The 21,898-nt window shown below is 41.5% G+C and overlaps 1 protein-coding gene across 8 annotated transcripts in view; it reads right to left on the bottom strand.

Annotated features, from left to right (window-relative positions):
• The window catches only part of SULF1 (sulfatase 1), a 183,113-nt gene that overhangs the window by 114,072 nt on the left and 47,143 nt on the right, over positions 1–21,898 (bottom strand). For 4 of the 8 annotated variants that reach the window (XM_041412917.1, XM_041412914.1, XM_041412922.1 and 1 more), the window contains exons 1-2: positions 6,763–7,087; positions 5,466–5,558 (exon numbers count right to left, since the gene is read on the bottom strand). The exons of 2 other annotated variants lie outside the window; for them this stretch is intronic. The gene's annotated coding sequence lies outside the window, so the exon portion shown is untranslated. Of the gene's footprint in view, positions 1–5,465; positions 5,559–6,762; positions 7,088–21,898 lie in introns of those variants that run through there. 2 more of the 8 variants (XM_041412918.1, XM_041412920.1) reach the window with 1 other exon arrangement.

The raw sequence follows: 21,898 nt of genomic DNA, 5'->3' as shown, positions 1-21,898 counted from the left end.
ATCAAGTTCTTCCAGGTTAAGCTCCTTAGCAATCTTTGCAAAGCAAGCTAGCTTCATCCCTACATATGGAAAGAGGCAGGTGTGCCTTTGACAATTTACAAAAGGAAATCCTGCTTTCCTAACTGCAGTGCCTGGAGGTCTTCAGGGGGCCTCTCTTCATGGATCAGAGAGAGAACACACCTTTAGATAGCTGCTGTTTTTAAGACCCAAGGGGCACCCTGGCTACCCAGGCTGGATCCCATCCTCAGAATCTCATTCACCTTTTTAAAGCAGCAGCTGAGCAGGCACTTCTGTTTCTTTCCTCTTTTCTCTCCACACCACTTATTAGCTTCTCTCCAAATCCTAGTTGCTGGGTTAGAGAGTCAGAAGTGGTAAGGGAGGACTTTCTATATTCTGAGTGATACTGCAGTGATTTTCTAAATAAAAAGGAATAGGCTTTCATTAGAAGTACACATTTAGCCTCACGCTCATGGTGACACTGGCACAGTCTGTGCCTGATAACATCTGTTATACACTTGTACTGTGGACACACACAGTGCCCCAGTGTGTGGGTTGAGAAGGTGTCATCGGGTAGTTGAGTATCTTGCAGCTCACAGTCCCCTAAAGGGTTGGCCGTGTTTCCCCTCCTCACCCCAAGCCAGCAGCTCCAACCACTTTCATTGTTCCATGTGGACCCTCTGTCCACTTGCTGAGATGAACCAGCTCAGTAGGCAGGCAGCCAACAGAGCTTCCCACTGCCCCGATGAGTTCATTCAGCACTCCAGGAGGTGAGCCAAGAGCCAAACCTGGCACAAGGAAGGAGATGGGAACACAGTGCTGCAGGCAGAGGATGGGAAGATCAAGGATGGGTTTCTCCAGAGCAGCAAGCTATTCTGCTGTCTGAGAGGAGACAAGAAACCTCACCCTCTGTTGCAATAAAACCTCTTTAACAAAATGGGAGTTATCAGACGATCGATCAGAAATTTCAGGGGGAGCTGGTTACAGTAAACCTCAGGAAAAAAGTTGGGTTAATTGCCAGGCCCCACCTTGTTCACACAGCCTGTATGCATTTACATAGGCAGATTTGGGATTTCTGTTAGTTTCCTTCATGTTTCTGGAGCTGCATGCAAGCCAGCTGTCTCAGCAACCAGCAGGATTATGTTTAAAAAACCAGAAACCAGAGATCTGAATTTCTCACGTTATGTCTTGACTCTTACACTTGAAGCTTTACAAAGAAGGCTAAATATCATCAGACTACTGATAAAAGTCAGGAGAGTTGGCAGTTTTGCAGACATTTACAGGCTTGGCAACGCATTTTTCTGTTTTTAAGTGAAAACAGACAAAACAGTGCACATGGTAGAATAACGAACATCTTGGCACATTGCAATTACAATACTGGAACAGACCACTATTCAGTTTTAATAGATGCTTTTGAGAAAAACAATCCCCTGTGTTCAGCTCCCTGTTACATTTATTCTCCAGAACTCTAGTGCCAAAAGCTTCCCCATCTTCTCTGTGGGCTTTCCAAACAGAGTTCACCTCCTGTGAAGCACCACAAAAATACAGCTGCTGTCAAGCAGCTCCTCTCCTTGCTAAGATGGGTTAGAGTCACATCATAGAGAAATGGCAGCATGCAGTGCCACAATTACATTCAAACCAGAAAAGGATTTTTTTTTTGGAATACAACTTCACTGACTTTCTAGTCTTTTGCTTCTGTATAGAAACTCCATGAAGTATTCTATGGATAATCTAGCACTGAACTACAGCCTGGAATTCTATAGCACAGTACCATATCTAGAAATCTTCCAGTATATATTCCAGCAATAGTACTAAATTTGCAGATATAAATACTATAATGTGAGTTAATATTTAATTGTAAGTTAATTTTTGCTATGAAAAAAAGTAATTATACAAAAAAGGAAATCATGATAAAATTTTGAGTGTAAAGGTCAACTATTACAAAAAAAAAAAAAGTTTCAGTGTAACCAAACCACCGGTGGTGGTTATGACTGGGAGGGTTCAGAGCTCCAGGATTAATAGAGCACACACAGTAGCAAAGCCTTACCAAACTTTTCAGCAGATTCTGAAAGTGGGAACTAAAGTTCTGGGAAAATCACTGACACTAAATCTGCTGTGTGCATAAACCACAACTTGAAACAAGCATTAGATTCCTCAGAAAATAAAATTCTTAAGACACATCAAATTAAAATGGAATTACTCTCACCAGTTAACAACTTCTGAGTATGAACAAGCAATGCTAAACAAAGATCTTGCAGGGGCCCTCAAAAGCATTCTACTGACATAACTGAAATGTGCTAAAATAATTCAGCTGAAAAGAGTCTGGTTTGGCTATTAATTTATTAATTACTGTGCTGTATTCTGAGGTGACACTGCTTAGAGCCTTGAGCCTTTCCACTTTACAGCGTCCTCTCCAAGCACATGACAGCGTTGAACTTGCCCCTCTTGGTAAGAATAACAATGGATTTACTGCTCTCTGGTCTTATGGAAATGATGAATTAACATCGGAGCAAGGAAAGTGAAAGACAAAAAAATCCAAGGGGGGCAGGAGAGAATATCACACTGCTGATCCAGCTGGAAAGGCAGAGTGGTGACTTAAGGCTTGTTAAAGGGAGAAGCAGGGTGACTTGCTGCCACTGCTAGGGCACAGCACAGGGGACTGTACCCCCTCCCACTCCCTTCGACTGCTGCTTCCTACACTGTGACTGCTCAGGGACTAGGTCTGCAGGTAACTGCAGAGCAGGGACAGCCACAACTCAATGGATTGTTCACTTTTTACATACAGCCCCCCACTTCACCTGTAGCCCACTTCAGGCAGCTCTGCCAGCGATGGAGATTGTAGTATGAGGGAGATGACTGCGTCTTATGGGTGCCACAAAGCTCTCTTGAGAGCTGTGTTATTCAGCGCCTTCTGATTTAATATCCTCAAAACCTCCAAAGATGGCAGTTAAAATTTAAACAGGCATTCTGAAAAGACGCTCTTGATCCCATTATCAGTGTTGTGGATGGGATTACAATGGGGGTGGTAATGGTGGAAATGTTTTAGGAGAGATCTAGTATCAACAGCAGGAGTGGCCACTAATTGGATTCTTTCTATGTCACCGCAGAGTTGTCACGGGACCTTCGTTCTCTGTTGAACACTGCAGCTCTCAAGGCGCTCAGAAAGGAGCTTTCTCAATTGTTATCACATCAGTCTGCCTTCCCACTCAAACACAAATCCCCCAAAGCTCTTTCTAAAGCTAAGGAAATCATGGAACCCATGACTCCCATGACATCTGCAACAAGTGTCCTGCCTCATCAGTGTGAGAATGGGCCCTGACATTACACAAGGCTCAAACTCCTGATCCTACATGAACCATATATATATTTATGTGTGTGTATATATATATATATATATATATGTTATCAAGTGCAGGATATAAATTAAACAAAGCTATATTAAAAAAAACTGTAAACTGTCAAAATAATCTGCAATAAAGTGTTTATAGCCAGAACAGAATTTGCAAATGTTTTAATATTTTTTTTTCCTTAGCTGTCTAACATCCACTGAGTGTGAGTTTTATAATGGCTTGCACTGTCCCCAGCATCACAACGTTTTAAATAAACTGTTTTTATCAGTTCCTGACTGGAATACGAGCAGTTACAATAATTTTCACACTGTTACTTGCAATCTCTAGGATATTTCTGGATTTCTACATGCAATTTTTTTCCTAACAATGTCTAATTTAGCCTACTTTTTGAAGGTGCATTTACATGCCATTTGGACATTCACCAAGGTTTTTTTTTTCAATGCAAATTACACCAATCATAATTATTTTTTTTCCTCTGAAACAGAGACAAAAATCAATGAAAGGCCAAGGAGACATGCCAAGAAGCAGAAACTGAAGTTGCATATTGTGATGCAATGAGCTCACCCACCTCAATTATAAAGTGCTAAGAAGAGGAAGCCCCTGACAAGCAATAAACTGACACATAATTAAGACAATTCAGGGCAGAACATATTCTGGCTGGAAAACATTTTCTTGTGCTCTACCTAACTGCTCAGAGCAGTGAGAGAAAAAAAAGCAGGGTGACACTTTGAAAACTCTATGAAAATAAGTATCCCACCTAATTTTCACTAGCTGGGGGAAAAAGAAACACACCAGCTTTTGTGCAGTGCAGGTTGCCTCACATCACAAACAGAGTTGATAGTACAGACATGCCTGGTATGTTCAGCATTCCATATCAAGGGAAGATGAATTAGCCGCAACAAAAATGTGTTACAGCTTTCATGCAGCAGTTTATGGATTTTTTTTTTGTACCTCTGGAATTTTTTACCTTGAGCGTATCATGGAACTTGTACTGTCTCAGATCTTTTCCTAAGATTATTTTTATCTCGCTGTGAGGAACATCTTTGTGAGCTCTGAACACTTTTACAGCTGCTAGGATGCTAATGGGAACTTCATGTGTGTACCCAGCACAAGTGCTCTCAGGAAAAAAAAAAGCCAATGTCAAAGGAAGGTATGTAGAAGTCACCATAAATATGTCTTTGAATGTTTACCATCTGGAACAGTAGATTACGTTTTGACAAGAAGCTGGACTGCCCCGTGGGCATTGTCTTTTAAACAGCCCCATCATTATGAAGGAAGGAAAAACATGATTTGCTGTTCCTAGTTTCTCAGCAAGATTTTCTGGCAGTACTAGAGAAACTAGTTTGTTTGTTTTTTTTTTTTCCCCTAGTAAAACAATAACAAGTTGGGCATGTGTAATTAGCTATGCACTTTCTTAAAAAAAATATGGTTTCTTGTAGATCATCTGATCTGTGATCCAATGATACCCACAAAGAGGGATAGGTTTCAGCTAGGCAGTGACAGCATCAGGCTCTGCAGCTCTCAGTGCTGCACCTCAGCTTTGCTGGAAGTCTGAACCTCTGTGTGCTGAAGCTGGCTTGTTGCGCTTCTCACAGGACACACTGGGAGAAAGAGGAGAAATCCAATATGCAAGACTTGTACGTGGAGCTATAATGAGGTTTTCCTTTGGTTTTGTTTTTCATTTTAAGCTTGTAAAAGTTTCCATCACTTTTTACAATGAGAAAGTGTAGACTGAGAGAAAAACCAAAATGGTCAAATTTATTCACATAAATCTTGGTCTGGTTGTGCAGTGATTTTTGGGATTTAGCTAATTCTCTGTTTCAAATTGCTGTGGATGACTTATAAGGACACATTCGTACTAAAGAGTGTGCTTGAAAATACAAGCTGAGAACAGCCTGTAAAGAGGCCAAATAGTCTGTTCAAGGAAAAAAAAAGTTAACAAAAAAGTTGGTTTGAGGCAAAAATATATGTGCAACATGAAACATGGGTTTATGGGCATCGTTACACTGTTGAATACCAAAATCACAAAGCACCAGCTATAAATCCCCTTGCTCAACCTACTAAACAGATCTTATTTCAGAACATGTTATATACAGTATTATATATAGAATATCTCACCTGTAACTGGTGAGGACAGTGTTAGATTTCTTTCACAAGTAGGAGGCCAATAATTCATAAGCACCAGAGGTATGTGACAGTTACTGTGAAGAACTGTTAAGGTGCAAAAGAAGCAAATAATATTGTTACTCTGAACAGGAAAACAGCACAAATATACAGCAAATATTAAACTGAACAACTCCAAACAAAATAAAAGGAAAAATAATCCATCCTGTTATTTCTCAATCTAGATAATATAGAATAAAACAATGAAAACATCTTTTCTGATAAGCTAACATACTGTAATTAATGATAACACTTCTGATTTAGTTAATTTGCTGGGCTTCCCACGCTCCAGACATCAATGAACTTAATAGCGGAATTAAATGAAAATGATAGCAGAGTACTTCCATAACTAATTTCTAATTATATTTCTGCCCCTCTTCCTTCCTAAACATAAATTTTTGCCTACTTCTAATTAACACTTCAGATCGCTAGTTTAGAATCTATAAATATACCGAGTCTTTAATGATCCATTATAGTGATGCTACTTAGTTTTCAATGACTTGTAAAACTTTCACAAACAGATCTGCAAATCAATTACATCCATCTGCTCTGCTGCAGCTGCAAGAGCAGCATTACATTGTACCCTGCCTTTCCCTACTTTCCTGATTTTCTCTTAACTTTATGCCCATGTGTAAGCCGAACCATCTCGATGCCGATTGTCAGGAGCCCAGGCAGATCTCTATAAAGGAGCCTTCAAACTTTACAGACACCTCACACGCACTTTCAAAACATTCTGGTTTGCCTCCCAGCTGAGCCCCAGACCGGCTGCTGAAGCATCCTGCTGAAAACCTCGGACATGCTCTGCCGCGGTGCCTTCTCCCGCCCGACCAGGCAGTTTCCAGGGCTCTGCTGGAGCACGGCGGCGTTTGCGCCGCAGCCGCGGCTCCGCGGTGCCCGCACACACGTGTGCGGTGCGCGCCAGCCAGAGCCGTGCCTGCGGGGGGAGCACGGGAGGCTCCCGCAGGGCTGGGATACACCGCTCCCGCGGAGATTTTCCAATCTACACCTCCGAAAGCGTGACCTTAGCGGCGTTAAGAGTGTTAGCTCTATGAAGACGGCCAAGCATCAGGCTGTGCTCGCTGTTATCTGTCAGCCGTACAATAGCAGCATTGATAAGGCAGCAGCAACTGGCTTTGACAAGTGTGCTGTGCTATAATTCCTCTGAAAACCGTGAAGGAAAGAAAAAAAAAAGGGGAGAGAGAGAGAGAGAGAGAGAGAGGGAGAGAGAGGCATGAGTTGCCTTTTACTTTACCTGAACAAAGTGTGCGGTTTTATTTTTCCCTCTGAGCTGCTGGAAACGATTCTTCCAGTTTCTCCCCCAGAGCTAGGTATTTCTTCTTTTGCTTGCAGCTCACACTTGGGGAAGACCACACAGCTCCAGCAAGGCTGCCTCTCTCCCCTAATCCCCACTCGAGTGTGATGACACACACTAACCCCAACCATCTGTTGAAACACGTCCTCAAGCACTCAGCACAGTGGTGTGTCAAGACGGGCTGCCCAATCCAATCGCTGGGGTTGGGTGGCTCTTAAGGAGCTGGAGGCAGAGACAAGGGCAGAAACTATAAGGCTGAGAACTCTTTAGCAAAGTAACCTGAGATTTTGAGAAAGGGCTGCTATTGAAAAAAAGAGCAGAAGGGGGAGGTACTCGCGGGAAGGTAGAGGGAGTGGATTAGTCTGGTGGCCAGTTGTGTAACTTCTCACAACTCCTTGTATTCCCAAGGGACCACTGGGACCCCTTCACAGTGGGATGCACAGAAGCACAGGAGCAACACTAAAATGTTTTTTGTGGCGGGTCTATTGAGGGCAATCTCCTCCGAGAGACGCTTTTGTAAAAGACATAGATGATGCAGTTTGAAATCCTGATCAAATGCTACTGCGGGAGTCGTTTGCACGGCAATGTGACATCTGCATCCCGAAATCCCAACTCCTTACCGTGCCGCGGTTACCCCGCGGCTGCTTCCAGCCTTCCTGGGAGAACGGCGGAGAGAGGCTAGAGGAAAACCGGGGTGGGGAGGAGGGCGAGGGGAAGAGGGTATATCCGAAGAGCAAATATATCTGCGAGTCCTTCACCCGAGCCCGCGCTTCTCGGGACGCGGGCTGGCCGCCCCTGCTCCCCGGTGGCGCAGCGGCGCACGCTGCGAGCCCGCCCGCGGCTGCTGCAGCGCCCGCTCCGCGCCCGCGGAGCTGCCCTGACAGCTCCGGCCCCTCTCCGCGCCCCCTCCGCGCCCCGCGGCCCCGGCTGCCGCCCCCCGGCCGGGAAGCTGCCCCCAGCCTGTTGCTTCCCCCCTTCCCACCCGTTTCCGCCACCGCCCCGCGGTGTCCTGCGGGATGCCGCCGCAAGTTTGGGAGCAGTGCCCTTTCCCCTGGGGACCCCTCACCGCCCCAGTCAGGGCTGGGGGCTCCGGGCAAGCCTGGACTGTGTCTAGTCTGTACCTCAGTTTCCCTCTGCCACAAAGCAAGCATTATCGCACCTTCCTCCCTCTCAGGGTCACTGCCAGGAAAAATCCACTAATTTACAGAAGATGTCCGGGAATGATAGATAAGGGACACAGAAAAGCTGCTAAGTGCCAAAGAAACAGTTCTTTCCTCTCCCCTCCCTGTAATAGGATAGCGTGGAAGAGAGACTTAAAATCTCAAGGGTTTTTACCTCATTACCAAGTGCCTGACTTGACACTTGCATTAAATCTACATTTCACATTATGACAGATGTTGTGTTTTCTTTGAACTGAAAGGGAAGGACCTTGTTTTGGCATTAAAAGTTACTCTGAAAGTGTTAACATCCAACTTGAGGAAAGGTTTGCAGTTGTGAAAAGATGCACTCTACCCAGCTATATGAAAGCCATATGAGAGTCTTGAAATGTTGATTTGGCTTACTCGTTCTTTAATACCTTACACAAGGCTGTTTCTGAAAGACTAGTGGCAAAGTGAATACTTAACAAAATATGAGATTCAAGAGCTGGGGTCTGAGCCCAGAGAGCTGTTAGCAAAGCTGACCTGGAAAATAAAGGAAAAAGAAGAAACCGTAGTCACAACTATATTTGCGTAAATTCTTCCCCAAAGTGATGACACAGTGTCTGTTTCAGCCTATTACTCTGAAAATGCTATCACAGATGTTTGGTATCCATTAAAACACTACTCCCTAATCTGCTAATTCTAGATAAATAAACAGCCGAATAATATTTTCAACAATATTATGTGGTGAAGTAAAGATGCAACTACTGTCCCTGAGGTATTGTAAGATTCTTAATGTTGCCAATAATATCTTCAGGGCAAGGGTTTGGTTTGATTTTGTTTCGTTCTAGCAGACTGTGATCTGTAAACAGGCTGGATAACCTTACATACTCAAAAAGCCCTGGAGACTTTATTGCGCTTATTTGCATTTTCTTTAGCTGTACTTCTTAACAGTATTGTACAGTAACTGCATTAAAAATCTATAGTGATTAAAGATGTGCAGTATCAAAAAGCCCCTCAAATTGTGCTGGATCATCCTGTGTAATGACTCATTTTCTAAAATGCAGCTCACCTCACAGATGCTCAATGTTTTATTGGTCAGATGAGAGGCAAATTCAGCAGGGTTCAACCTCTAACCACCATGAATGACAGTTATGTGCATACAATTATTTTATGTTGTGATGTGGTATATGCTTATCCAGTGTTGCTTATTATATCTGAGTATAAACATACATAAGCAAGTTACTGAGCATTTGTGTGATGCACAGGCCGAGATCTGTTGGTTTTTTATGCCTGTGCAAGTCAGGGATGCCTCTGCTAATGCCTGTCAAGTCTCAGTACTGTAAAACTGACATGTTTAAAAGGTCCCTAATTTAGTCTTTTGTATACACAGACACATACCCCCCCACATTTCTCTTCATAGACTCTGCCATGACTTGAAATACAGATTTCTGTCTCTGTTACCAATGTTGGTAATAGCTCTCAAACATCACGCATGATCATGTTTTCACTTGAAAGCTACTGCTGATGTTGCGGGATAATTTAACTGCTACTTGTGTGACTACAGCCAGATTAGTTTGCTGTGACAGCTTATAACTGACTTTTTTACCACTTCTCCTCTATGCACACTGCCATCTGCAAAGAGTTGAGGTTTTAAAGGCTGAAATGAAAGCTGCACTGAAGAGCCATACCCGAAATGCTGTTGAAATTATGCATCATAAAACAGGTTCTCAAGTTGACTGTCAAACCCTTGAACTCTTGCTAAGGTCAGGCTGCCCCCACTCACATAAGACTTGGAGCAAAGTGAATAATGCTTTATGCAAATAACTGAAGACAATCCTAATATGCAAGATTAATTGCAGGTAATTGTGATATTGAGAAATAGTCACTCCTGTTTTGTTCCCACAGATAACAAACAGATAACATGTCCCTCACACAGTAGTTCCAATTTGTTTCCATGGTAGCCAACAGCATCTTTAAGCCAGGGCACTGAGATTCATTCTGTGTTGCCTAGACTTTAACTCACCACCTTTCCTCCAGCACAGATGGCCTTGGAAGTTTTGTGTGCTAGTGTGGGACATATGCACATAATCACACACGTGCACCTCTGCACAAGAACCTCATGTAATTCTCAACTCTGGCATTTTCAGCTCTCAAAAATAATCAAAGGGGATTTTTCGTGATTCCTGCAGCAACCTCAGTCTATCTCTCCTGCCAGTATGAATGGAAGATGACTTTTTATTTCCTTGAATCATTTTATGTCTACCCTGGATTCAATTATTTTTGAAGAGTTCATACAGGAACAGAAGAGGTTCTAGAACATGACTATAAATCTACAGACAAGTCTACTGTTAAATTCTAGCTTGAAATGCATGCTCATGCATGAATAGCATGCTCATGCTCCCGTTGAGTTTCAATGACGTCTCGTCAAAAATGACATATAATAAAAAAGCCTTTGAAATCCGGAATTGCAAAGAAAAGATAAATAATTAAAAACCAATGTTTCTTTCTAAAGATCCCAGCAAACAGCAGGTTCCAAGGAGCACAGGAAGATATGCTTCTTCATGTGGATCACAGTGAAACCTTGGAGTTACTTGCTGCAGGATGCAGTGGGGATAAAATGACATATTCAAGGGTTTGGATAAGTTCATGGAAAAAAAAAATTACTCACAGCAATTAAATACAAATATATAGCTTCTGGTACAGGGAATCCCTGAATCACCTGGAGCGGATCCTGGACAAATATTCTGTGCTTGTCCTATTCTTACACTTTACCCCAAGCAGCCTCTATTTTCCACTACTGGAGGGTGCCAAGCCATGACTTAGTGTGGCTCAGCTGCTCTTTCTTTCTTAAAGAATTTGGCAGTTTTGGGGCCTCATGGTGGGTAGTATAAGGGAGATGAATTCCTTTTAAGAACTTCAGCCAAGATTTTTAGAGGTTGGCTCATAAGCCCATGTTCAGGAGCCTTAGTAAAAAAGGTCTGATCAAAAGTATTGAGTATACAGCAGCTGCTAGTGAAGCCAGCATTTCATTTTCTTTTTCTCCATATGTGGGCATTCCAAAGTCACACATAGGCTCATGTAAAATTTGTGAGCTAAATCCCAAACTATATTCTGTGCAAAAGTCTGCTCAACTGTTTCTTAACCTGGAGTCACCTGAATTTCAGAAACACATGGTCTTTTACAAGCATTTCCTCCATGCTGAAAGCCAGAGCTGTGCAAGACTCAGGAGTCAGGCACCCCTTCATTACAGTCATCTAAATTGCTTCAGTGGGCTCTCAGAACTCATCTACCAAACTTGGAGACGTTTGAGCGGCATAAAGATCAAAAACCTGGCCAGAGGAAGAAGAAATAAATAACTTTTAGGGCATGCAACCATATACCTGCTGGGTAGCTTTCTTCTCACTGTCCCTGCTCAAGCCTGTTCACCTGAACAAAATATTCCAGCAATGATTATTCTGTGTAAAAACACAATAGGGTTAATATACAAAAAATATTGAGAAATTTGGTGAGTCACGTACAGCACACAAGAAAATGCAGAATTCTGCATCCCAGAACAATTTCCATATTTTCTGAGGAAATGTGCATAGGCCTATACACGTACTCTCTTAGTGGGAAACCATTCATGTGCTAGCTACAAAAGAACTGCTTTAGAAATGCATTAAGGGCACAGTTCCAGAATCAGGATTACCTGCCTGTGCATAGCTCTTGTGGGATGGAAGGATACAGGCTTCAATTTTTAAGGAAGTTCTACCCTGCTCCATCTTCCCTGCAATGGAATCAGATGGTACGGAAGTTATACCCAGCTACAATCTGTCTTAGGACTGCAATACTAAAAACAGTTCCCCTGAGGGGTAACCAGAACAGAGGATAGAGTGCAGGTGAGACAGACAAAAGATCATAATTGACTCAATTCATCACAGGGCTTTACAATTTGTCAGATTGTTGTCATCACTATCACTTGCCTCCAGAAGAAGATTAATAGTTGAAATAATTGTCAGTCTCAAATTTGTGTTTCTTCACTTACACCCACTCTCAAAACACTGATTCTTTTTGGTTACTGTTTCTTCTAAGGTAACTCCCTCATTAGTGGTTGCATAGTAATTCACTACCAAACAAGGTCACTGCAATTAAAAGGCACGTGTCTTACCCTAGCAGAAGAGCTGATTAGAATTGTCATAGCTATTTTTTTTTTTTTTTAAAGTATCACAGAATTAAATAAATAAGACCAAAGAACCCCAACAAATGAAAACCCAGTATATTTGTCATGTCATTGTTAGGGAAAAAGAAAACAGAGCCAGCAAAAGTTTTTCCAAGCTAGAGCCTAATATGACGATTTAATGCACCAAGAAGCTGTGGTTCTTCCCTTCTCAGCTGCCAGCTGGCCACGAGTTTCAACTCCAGCACAGTAAACAAGTGATCACTTCGTCTGGGAAGAGCTCAACACACCAGACAGCTGGAAAATAGGGGCAAATATAGGCAGGAAAATAAACATATTTAACCAGTCTGCACAAGGTAGGTGATCCCATTCTCAGCAGTAGGGAACACACCAAGGAGAGCGTGTATATGGAGTCTATAAGGCTTTAAAAGTGTGAGAACTCAGAGAGCAGCATGCTCTCAGAACTTGTGCTGACTTCACATTTTTGGACAGAGTTCAATTTCATTACTGAAAAAAATTTGAGGTAAACCATCCAATACTTAACAAAAATTGAAAAAATGCCAAAAATTTAGAAGCCAGAATGTCTCATAGCTTTTAATGTTAAGTATGAGTAAAGTGATGACCAGTGGTCATTTTTAAGTCCCTCTCTCTTACATAATTATCATCCTTGCTCCTACTCAAAACTCACAGCCTGAAAAAATTGCAATAACAACGGATGAAGGATTTCGATGACTCCGTGTTAAACTCACCAAAATCAGGAAAGGTTTAATTATGAATGTTTAATATTACTCCTCCCCTTTTGAGCATAAGTCTAATATTGCACATAATCAAGGTACCACTTGCCTAAAAAAACCAAATGTGTCCATGATGTTGTTCTGGACAGAGCGTGGGAATACACACAGTTTAACATACAGATTCATTTTTTTCCTAGAGAGTCAAGGAAGCATCAGCCCCTGTAGCCCTTTTATTTTTATAACAACAAAGTATCAGCAAATCCCATAACAATTTAGGAAAACATTTAATTTAACCCTTTTGTGACCTCATCTCAGACACAACAATGAGAATATTTGGGAGCAGAAAGAGCAGACACATTGCAGGACCAGCTATACCTCTGTGTACAGTAATTTTTGTATAGTAGCAGGGACTTTTCAGTCTCACTTCTGTTCTCACTGAGAAAAGAGACCAATGTGCTTACCTTGCTTCACATATAATTAACTTTACAGTTACACCTGCTAAGACAATTAACCTCAAAGAAATTGGCATCTCATGTAAGGACACACAAATAAACAGGTAGGGCAATGCAGCCATAACAGCTGGCAGACTGATTCAAAGCCCTCCTGATCATAAATCATGACATAGTCATAACACCTAAGGTAAGCACAACTAAAGCCATAATGGAGTTTTATGTCACCAAAAGAATGATAAAGCAGTATTCACTGCATGGAGAAAACTTGGCTCCAGCAAAAGTATTCTTAGAATTGTCTTGGGTGTAACTATTACCTTCTCCTGCCCATGGAAATTACGTAAATGCCAATACCCATCCCTAAAAAAGTATGTGTAGACATGTATAAGTAATGTGGATTAGTAGAATTAAATATATAAGTGTATAAAACATATATATATATTTACATGTGTATATAATTCTATATCTAAATTTTTGTTACAGGGCCTAAATTAGGCATATCATAGATTGAAAGCAAAATAAAACCATAATAATCCAGTATATATAGAAACATGACATACAGATAACAATTCACATGCAGCTACTCTAAAAAAAAAAAGGAAAAAGAAGGATAAAAGAAGGAAAGTTAACCACCAATCCAAGCCACTTGCCATTATTTTTATATATGCCAAAATGCCATAAGTTCCTCACTCTACTGCCAAAACCTCTAATTCACCTCCTGAAAACATCTATGCTTAACATCCTCTGTCAGTAAAAAAAACCAACAAAAAACTCCATATTAATTGTAGAGAAAACTGAAAAAGTGAGGACAGAGTGAAAACTGAAATGTAATATTGAGAAAGGCCAAGAGAGAAGAGTTAATGTGTGGTGGTGAGTTGCTGGAAGACATTATAATTACTTTGCAGGTCAGAACAATCATTCAAGATGCATAAAAATCACAGTGTACGTCCTTTATTGGTGCTGCTGAGGGTGTTCACTGCTAATGGAAAGAGAATTCTCTTTTTTTTTCCAGGCAGAGCTAGTTTGGGCAGAGTGAGTGATACCATCTAAGGGTCCCAATGCACAGCAAATTGTTCAACTGTGTTGGCTAGTTGTAATTGTGCTCTCCAAAGGATAGGCAAAATTCAGTATTGTAGCAGTGGCAGAAGGATTTGGGGGAGGAAGGAAGGAAAAAGGCACAGTACTTTGTAGAACAAGAAGGCATTAGTAGAATTTCAGAAAGTAAAAGAGGCTGAGGGCATTCATGATGATTGGGAGTTGAAAGGTCTTCAAAGAAAGAGTAGAGGTTTGGAGGGACTAGGGAAAGGTCCTAGGGGAACATCTCCGTCCTTGATCTACCTCAAGGAGGTTTTCACAAAAATTTGAAAAAAACCAACACTGGGTTGCAGAGCCTGCTGGACATGGCATTTCCAGCATGCTGACAAGGCTGTGGGTCACAAGGGAGATTCCTGACCCTTTTGCTGGCCTGTTCCTCTCTGTACTTTCTCTTCAGCTGTGGCACAGGAGGCCCTTGTTCTGATCTTGTTCCTCATGGCTTTCCCTTTTTTCTCTCAGTACCCACCACTCTCCTCCACTGCCCTTTAGCACAGCAGCCACATTCCCCCTCTCTCCTTAGACAGTCCTGTGGCAATTCCCCGACTGTGAGCACTAAAGGGCAAGGGACACAGGGGAGAGGAAAGGGTCAGGACTGAAAGAGACAGAATGGAATTCTGGCTGGAAAAGCACTTTCTGCTTCTGATGCCACCATGGGCCTGAGTACCCCATGAGGCCTCCTTTGTCCCTCCCAGTCCACGCAAAACCTTCCGCAGCAGCAAAGGAAAACTCCCAACAAATCGTCCCATCTGCTGTCCTTAGGTTGACACTTACCCAAACTCTCCTGTCATGGCAAATGTAACTATTATTTACTCTCAGTGGTAATTTAGGGCACTGAATCTTTTCCAAGCTTATGTCAGTAAAATTGAATTTTAGAGGGACTGGAGCAGGAAGTTGTACTATTTGCCTGGCTGGTTTACTTTGTTTTTATTTGAATTCCATATTCGGTTGAAGGGAGGGATAAATATTTTTCCTCTTCATTCTGGTATCAATGAGTGGGAAGGTAAAACCTGGTTGGTTAGATTAATGTAAAAGGCAGAGCTGTTCTTTCTTCTGTCCTAAGGGATTCAGAATATTTTTTATAGCTGGCTCATTCTCTTCCCAAGGCTGTACACATAGTTCTAAAAACAGGACAGAAATGCCATTTTGCAACTAGTTTCGAAACTTGTTTTTAATCTGCACTTTAATAAATCCAAGGCCTTTCTAACATTTTCTTCAAACTGGATGCTATCAGGCAGTCACTGAAAAATCAGAATTTGCAGAAGAACTGTAGTAAGGGCTGTTGTTTGATGTACAGTCCAACAATTGACTCCACGGAGGTGGCTAGGAGCTATACTCCAGCTGCAGGTGATGCAGCTTCCAAGGACAGGTTCACATCCAGCAAAAACCTCTGGCAGGAGCAATCCATTCTTTTCCCTAGCTCTGCTCACATGGTTCTTGTTCTTGCTGACTCCTTTGTGTAAACAACAGCAGACCGCTTTGGTGGTTTTTTGAGTGGCTAAATTTTACTCAGGTTTAATCAGACCGCAAAGCTATGAAAATGATAGTGCTGACACAAGAAAAGGCACAGAGCCAAGGGAGAGAAAAAATAAGATTAATCTTCCTTCAGAGATAATCTCATCTTAAATGGGTTTAAGTTGATCTTAAAATCAAATTTTAGAACTCACACTAACTCAAGATGAGTCAAACTGGAGAAACTTTACAATGGCCACCTCCTCTGGGATGGCACTAGGGACAGAAAGTGCTCTACTGATGTGCAGTTGTCCTACTACAGGATATGAGACCTGTCCCTGAGATGCTGAATTATCTCAAGAGGCAATCTTCAGATAACAAGCATTATTTTTAGGTTTTAGCCCTGATGTTATTTAAACCAGTCTAATCAACAACAAAAAAGTTTCAGTGGAGTTGAGCTTGGTTTCCTCATTTTGATAGACTGAGGTTAGAGTCTCTGCCATGCTTGTTGGAGACACGAGAAGGCTGACCTTTCCTGTCAGGAAGGTAGCCTGACACAGGAACTCCATAAATAACCTCGCTTTTGCTGGAGGTCTGTTCTGCCAAAGGGTGCCCTTTTGAAGATATCTTCTTGGGTTCTCAAGAAGGCCAAGATGGTATTTTTCAGATAAATGAATATAGAGGTGTTTATACCCACCTGTAAGGGTTTTTAAACCTGATTACACCCACTGTGTGTTTTCATGACTTTGCTTCATAGGTGGTAAAGTGGTCTACCTGAACTTTCTCACAAGAAAAAGGAACTATATTTTATATACATGTAAATATATGCATGTACATACACACACCATATTTTATTACATTTAAGATTTTTCCTCTTAGTTGAGAGTCCCTGAGCAAAATAAAAAGGCTTTTAACCTGTAGTTTTTCCAGAAGCAGCTGACAGCCTGACTAAGCTCTGTGCTTTTACAGCCTTTCCCTGCAGTGGGACCAAGCAGACAGATCATTTCACTGAAATAAATCATGCTTACCCTTCTACAAAAATTCCTTTCACACAAACCAATCCACGACTAAGTTTTAAGACAGCAGTGCCTGAATTATAAGTAGCAATGTGATGGCTGATCAATAACTGTGTCACAGAACTAATAAATAAAGGTATGCCAACAAACGACTAATTGCAGATCTTGATCCCTGCCTGTCTTGTGCTGATGTGAAATCCCCCCAAGTGAAAATGGTGGAGTGGAATTCACTGCCTAGTTTAGAAGCAATTTTGAGCTAGAGATCTGATCTGCTCTCTTGTGATCTTAGGAAAAACAAGAGAAGTATTTTATCACTGAGTGACAGTAATCATTGGCATATCATCAGGCCTTTTTTAAACCTCTCCACTTGTGGTGAGTTACTTATTAAAATAAAAATTGGTCATTTTTACTGGGACAGCATAGTTTCCTGCAATTTTTTTTTCCATTCAACTGTTATTCCCAAAATTAGCACAAAGTAAGGCAGCCTATGTTAACTCTTTCTTATGCTAAACAGCCCTTGTTAGTTTTACAGAACAAAAGCTTTGATTGTAAGTGCAAATATGTGTGAGAATCTAGAGTCAAAGCACATTGGTGGCTTTTTTTTTTTTTACTGAATGACTTGCTTTGGTGCAAGTTTCCAAATAAAGATTTAATTGCACCCACTTGCATCAATTACAATATCAAAGCACATAAGTTATAAAAACAGAAGGTGCGGACACAATGGCTATTTCAGAGTCTGTTTTGAAAACAGATTAGACAGAGTTATAATGATCATTTCTTCAAAAGAATTTAGAGATTATCAGAAACAGAACAGACTGTGGATTTTAATTGAAAACTCACTCCAAATTCTTTGTATCCCTCTACCCCAGCCTGGTCTCCTTCACAGCTTTTAACAAAATAGTTAATAAGTGGGTTTAACAGAGGGGATTTGAAACCTGGAGATAAATACTGCTGCAGTACCCAGTTCTTAATATTGCAGTGCCTGTGGTACCTTTGGGTGATCTCATTTCCTGCACTTACACTTTGACGTAATCACACTTAGCACCTGTACGTACAACTCAGCAATTCATTCCAGAAACCCAGACACTCTTTGTGGGCCCCTTGGATTTGAGAATAGCTATCTGTACCTTTCCAAGGAGAAACCTCACTCACATATCCTTGAAAACCTTTGTGGTTCTGAAATTTCAATTTCTCTTTCCAGAGAGTAAAAAAATAAGCAAAAATAAGAAAGCCCCTTTTTATATTTTGAATATTAGTAATCTCATTTGTTTAGACCATGGAAATTCCCTGGAAGGTGTTCTTGATAAACATTGTTTATGCACATACAGTGCATATTAAAAAGAAGTGGCATCAGTGATGCTTTTGAGAAATAGCCTGACATTTCAGCCTCGCCTAGCAAAACCAGAAGTGTTTAACTAGTATTACTCAATAGTTGTTAGATCAAGATATGAACACACATAAGTTCCTCTACATATTAATTGTTGCAAATTCAGGAATATATTGAAAACTACAGAAAAAGTTGGTATTCTGATGGACAGAAGGTACTCCTTTGTGAACATGATGTGTTAATTAGGTCACATCATTATTTCTTATGCAAAGGTTGTATTTTCTGAGGTTCTTTATTTCCATAAGCAGAATGATGATGCAGACGTCCCAGGAAAGGCCCTTCATGTACCATGTTTTCTGAACACTCTTTTACTGGATATGGATAGGATCATTTTGGCAGAGCAAGAGTCACTGCAGACAGTGCCTTCCATTGCAAATTAAGCTTTGCCTCATGTCCATAGGGTGAGATCTGGACCACTCTGATTCTTGCTAAACACACAGATTTGGTTTCTCAACTGTCCCCAGCCCTGTGCCAGGGCACACCACTGCTTTGCTGTCACAGTCCTTTCAGCTGCTTAGAAACTCTGTGTTGGCCTGGGGCCCCACTTCTGGGGCACCCCAGTTCTATAAATGCAGAACACACCCTCTGTATCCATATAGAACTCTTATTGAGTCTGCCTCTGCAAAAAATCTGTCCCAATGTTTCAGGAGACTGAACAAACCCTTTGGAAAAATTGTTGCCTGCTCTTCTTAAACTTAGAGCTGATTTCTATCCATGGTTTCTGTCATTGCAAATTTCTCTGAGGGGATTAAGTGCTTTAATCACACTGACATAAAAATATTCAGTGATATGTCCATTGCATAACTGATAATAAAAATTGAAATATTCTAAAAATATCAGCTAATTTAGAGTATCAAGGACACCTTCAAGGATACTGAAGGATTAGCAGTCACAGCCAAAGATAGCCAGGTGGCCAATTCAAACACGTTACAAAACCTTTCTGAAAAGTAAAATAGCACTGTGGTTTTACATCAGATTGTATTTCCATGCAGTTCTGTCACTGTCTTTTTTTATATAACAAGCAGTCTCAGAAACAACTTTAGCAATCACCTACATCTCACACAAGCACAAGTGCTGGCCTGACAGGAGTTGGGATGGACGTGCTCCCTACAGTCCCTGTGGAGCTGCTTTGCATCCTCTGGCGGGCAGAGATGGCTGCCCTGGCACAAGGAGCAGCCGGCATGGGATGAGTGTGGGAACACCTCTTACAGCAGAGCTGCTGTGCGAAGGACAGGCAGGAAAACCTCTCCAGTACATAGGGCTGGAACAGCAACATATTTTGTTCATGATAGACTTATCCCTAGTGGCTTGAGTTTCAGGCAAAAGAATGTATCTCCCTGTATAAACCTAATTCACCTACTGTCACAAAGGGGAAACTTGCAGGGAACCCCAGATAACAAAAGCCATGATGGCATCTAGCAATTTCTCCTGGCTTTGGTGCATGGCAAGGAAGCTAAAAAGGTGTAAGAAGAAGGGTGGTGTGAAGAATGGGGTGCCTGACATGCTGGTGTGTCCCTCTCAAGGTTCATGAGCATGGGCCAGGCAAGTACCTCACGTCTAAAGTTGCCACTGAGGTCACGACTTCTAATAATTTTCCTTCACTTCCACACTCTCCCCAAAACATGTCAGTATTGCTTCCTGGATTTCAGATGCAATGCTTTATCTTTGAAAAAAATAAACAACAGTGGCAGAAGGACACACTGTTTAGAGATAAGGTGATTGAGTGTCTTGGAAACCTTTAAACAAAATAGCAGAAATTCTACCAAACCACCTATTGGTTTTATTTACCTGGTATTCAGGGCTGAGAGGTTTTAAAGTCAGATGACTGTAACGAGTCTTTAAAATCCATATTTGGGTAGATAAACAGGGAGCTGAGCACTGCTGTTTTCTCCATCTTGTAAGTGATAAGTAAATGGCTTCCAGGAATTGAGCAGCCACTCACTCAGATAAACAAGTCAGTGGCTCTGGTGAATACAAATACAATGGGAATGGGAGTTAGCCCTGGGAAAGACCCTGGCATAGAAGAGTCACACACTTTGTGCCTTTACATTATAAAAATGAGCAGTGGAAACAGTGGTGTGTCCCATCCTCGTGCCCGGTAATGCTTGATTTTGCCTTGAAAACATAGAACAAATTAAATTTAAAGGAAAATTACCTAAATTAATAAAGGTTACTGGCAGAAGAGGGAGAACATTTTTGGGCTTCAAGTTGAAAAGAAATGAGCACAGGGACACTTTGCTAACCAAACTGTGCAGCTAACCTCAAAGGCTGTGAGGTGCTATGCTTAAAAAATGCATTGTAGAGGTTTTCTCATTTAGGGACAAGCCCAGCAGGACAACACGGGTGTGCAGCCAGGAGATTACTCTGAAATTACACCAGAACTACACAGCAGAATTAGCATCACAGTCTCTGGGGAACAGCTCCCTTTTGGTCAAAGTATTTTACAGATAGGTTGCCAGGAACTGAAATCCAGTGGAAACAGCAGTTCCCAAACTAGGACTCACCCTCTCTCTGGGAAAGAAGGGGGGGTATGAGAGATAATGTCAGGGCTGCAAACTGAGATGAGTGGCTGTAATCCTGAATGCTGGATGCTGAATTAGTTGGGGAGGAAAGGGGAGAGAAGGGTCATGAATGGTAGAACTCACTTGGGAGAGGGGCACAGGAAAAATAGTTTGGGAAATACTGCAGCAGAAACCTTTTTTTCCCCCCAAATCCCTCTTCCATTGTTGCTTCCTTGAACAAAAGCAGCCCATGCAAAGACAAGGGCTTGAAACTAAAAGGCCTGACACATATTTCCTTGTCTCAGTATCAAATATCTCCTGCAATATTTACAATTCTTATACCATAAATAGAAATGCTTGAACACAGAGCTCATTTCCTGGTTTCTCAGAAAATGACATCCTCTTCCTTCTTGCCAGTTTCCCACATCTCTCTGTGCTTAATGCTGGTGGCCTGCTTTTCCCCACCATTGTACTGGTTCTCTTTTCCAGCAGCCACAGCCTCACATTCAGTAACCTTTGCCCTTCCATTTGATCTGAGCCAAAATGCCATCTTTAGAAAACTAACGTACCAGAGAAAATGGAAATATGAAGCTGGGCTGCCCACCATGCTGTTATCTTACCCTGTGTCCACTGAGGTTTATTTTCTGGAATACACCTGTTGATTTTAAATTCATGAAAGATTTTCTAAATGAACTGAAGCATCTGAAGACTCAGGATCTCCGTAGAAGCACAGCCCCTTTTAAAACTGAACCTCTATTAATGTGTTAAATTTGATGCAGAGCAACTATTTACTGAAAAAGAACAGTACTTTACCTGCAGGTTTCTTTGAAGTCTTCTTGTCATTACTAGAAATTTCACTGAATTATCTTCCATCCCCCAAATCAGCTTTCTGCTGACACAAGAGAGCTTCACCTTCTTTTTGATCCTACAAGTGAAGCCATGTGTAAATGATTGAGAGTGACGTCACAAGTTCAGCATTATGATTTAAATTCAGGATTGAGCACAAGGAGGGGAAAAAAAATTACATGCATCCCTGATTACTGTGTTTGGGTCATTCAGATGCATGCTTAAAAAAATAAGGTCTTGTCTCAGTGAATATGGAATGTACCATGGAATCTTTTAATAGGACCTATCCTTTGCCTACATA

Source organism: Onychostruthus taczanowskii, unplaced genomic scaffold, assembly GCF_017590055.1.
Source record: "Onychostruthus taczanowskii isolate IOZ18803 unplaced genomic scaffold, ASM1759005v1 scaffold4, whole genome shotgun sequence".
Lineage (NCBI taxonomy): Eukaryota > Metazoa > Chordata > Aves > Passeriformes > Passeridae > Onychostruthus > Onychostruthus taczanowskii.
Note: the sequence above shows the minus strand (reverse complement) of the source record. Positions and strands in the feature narration are given on the sequence as shown.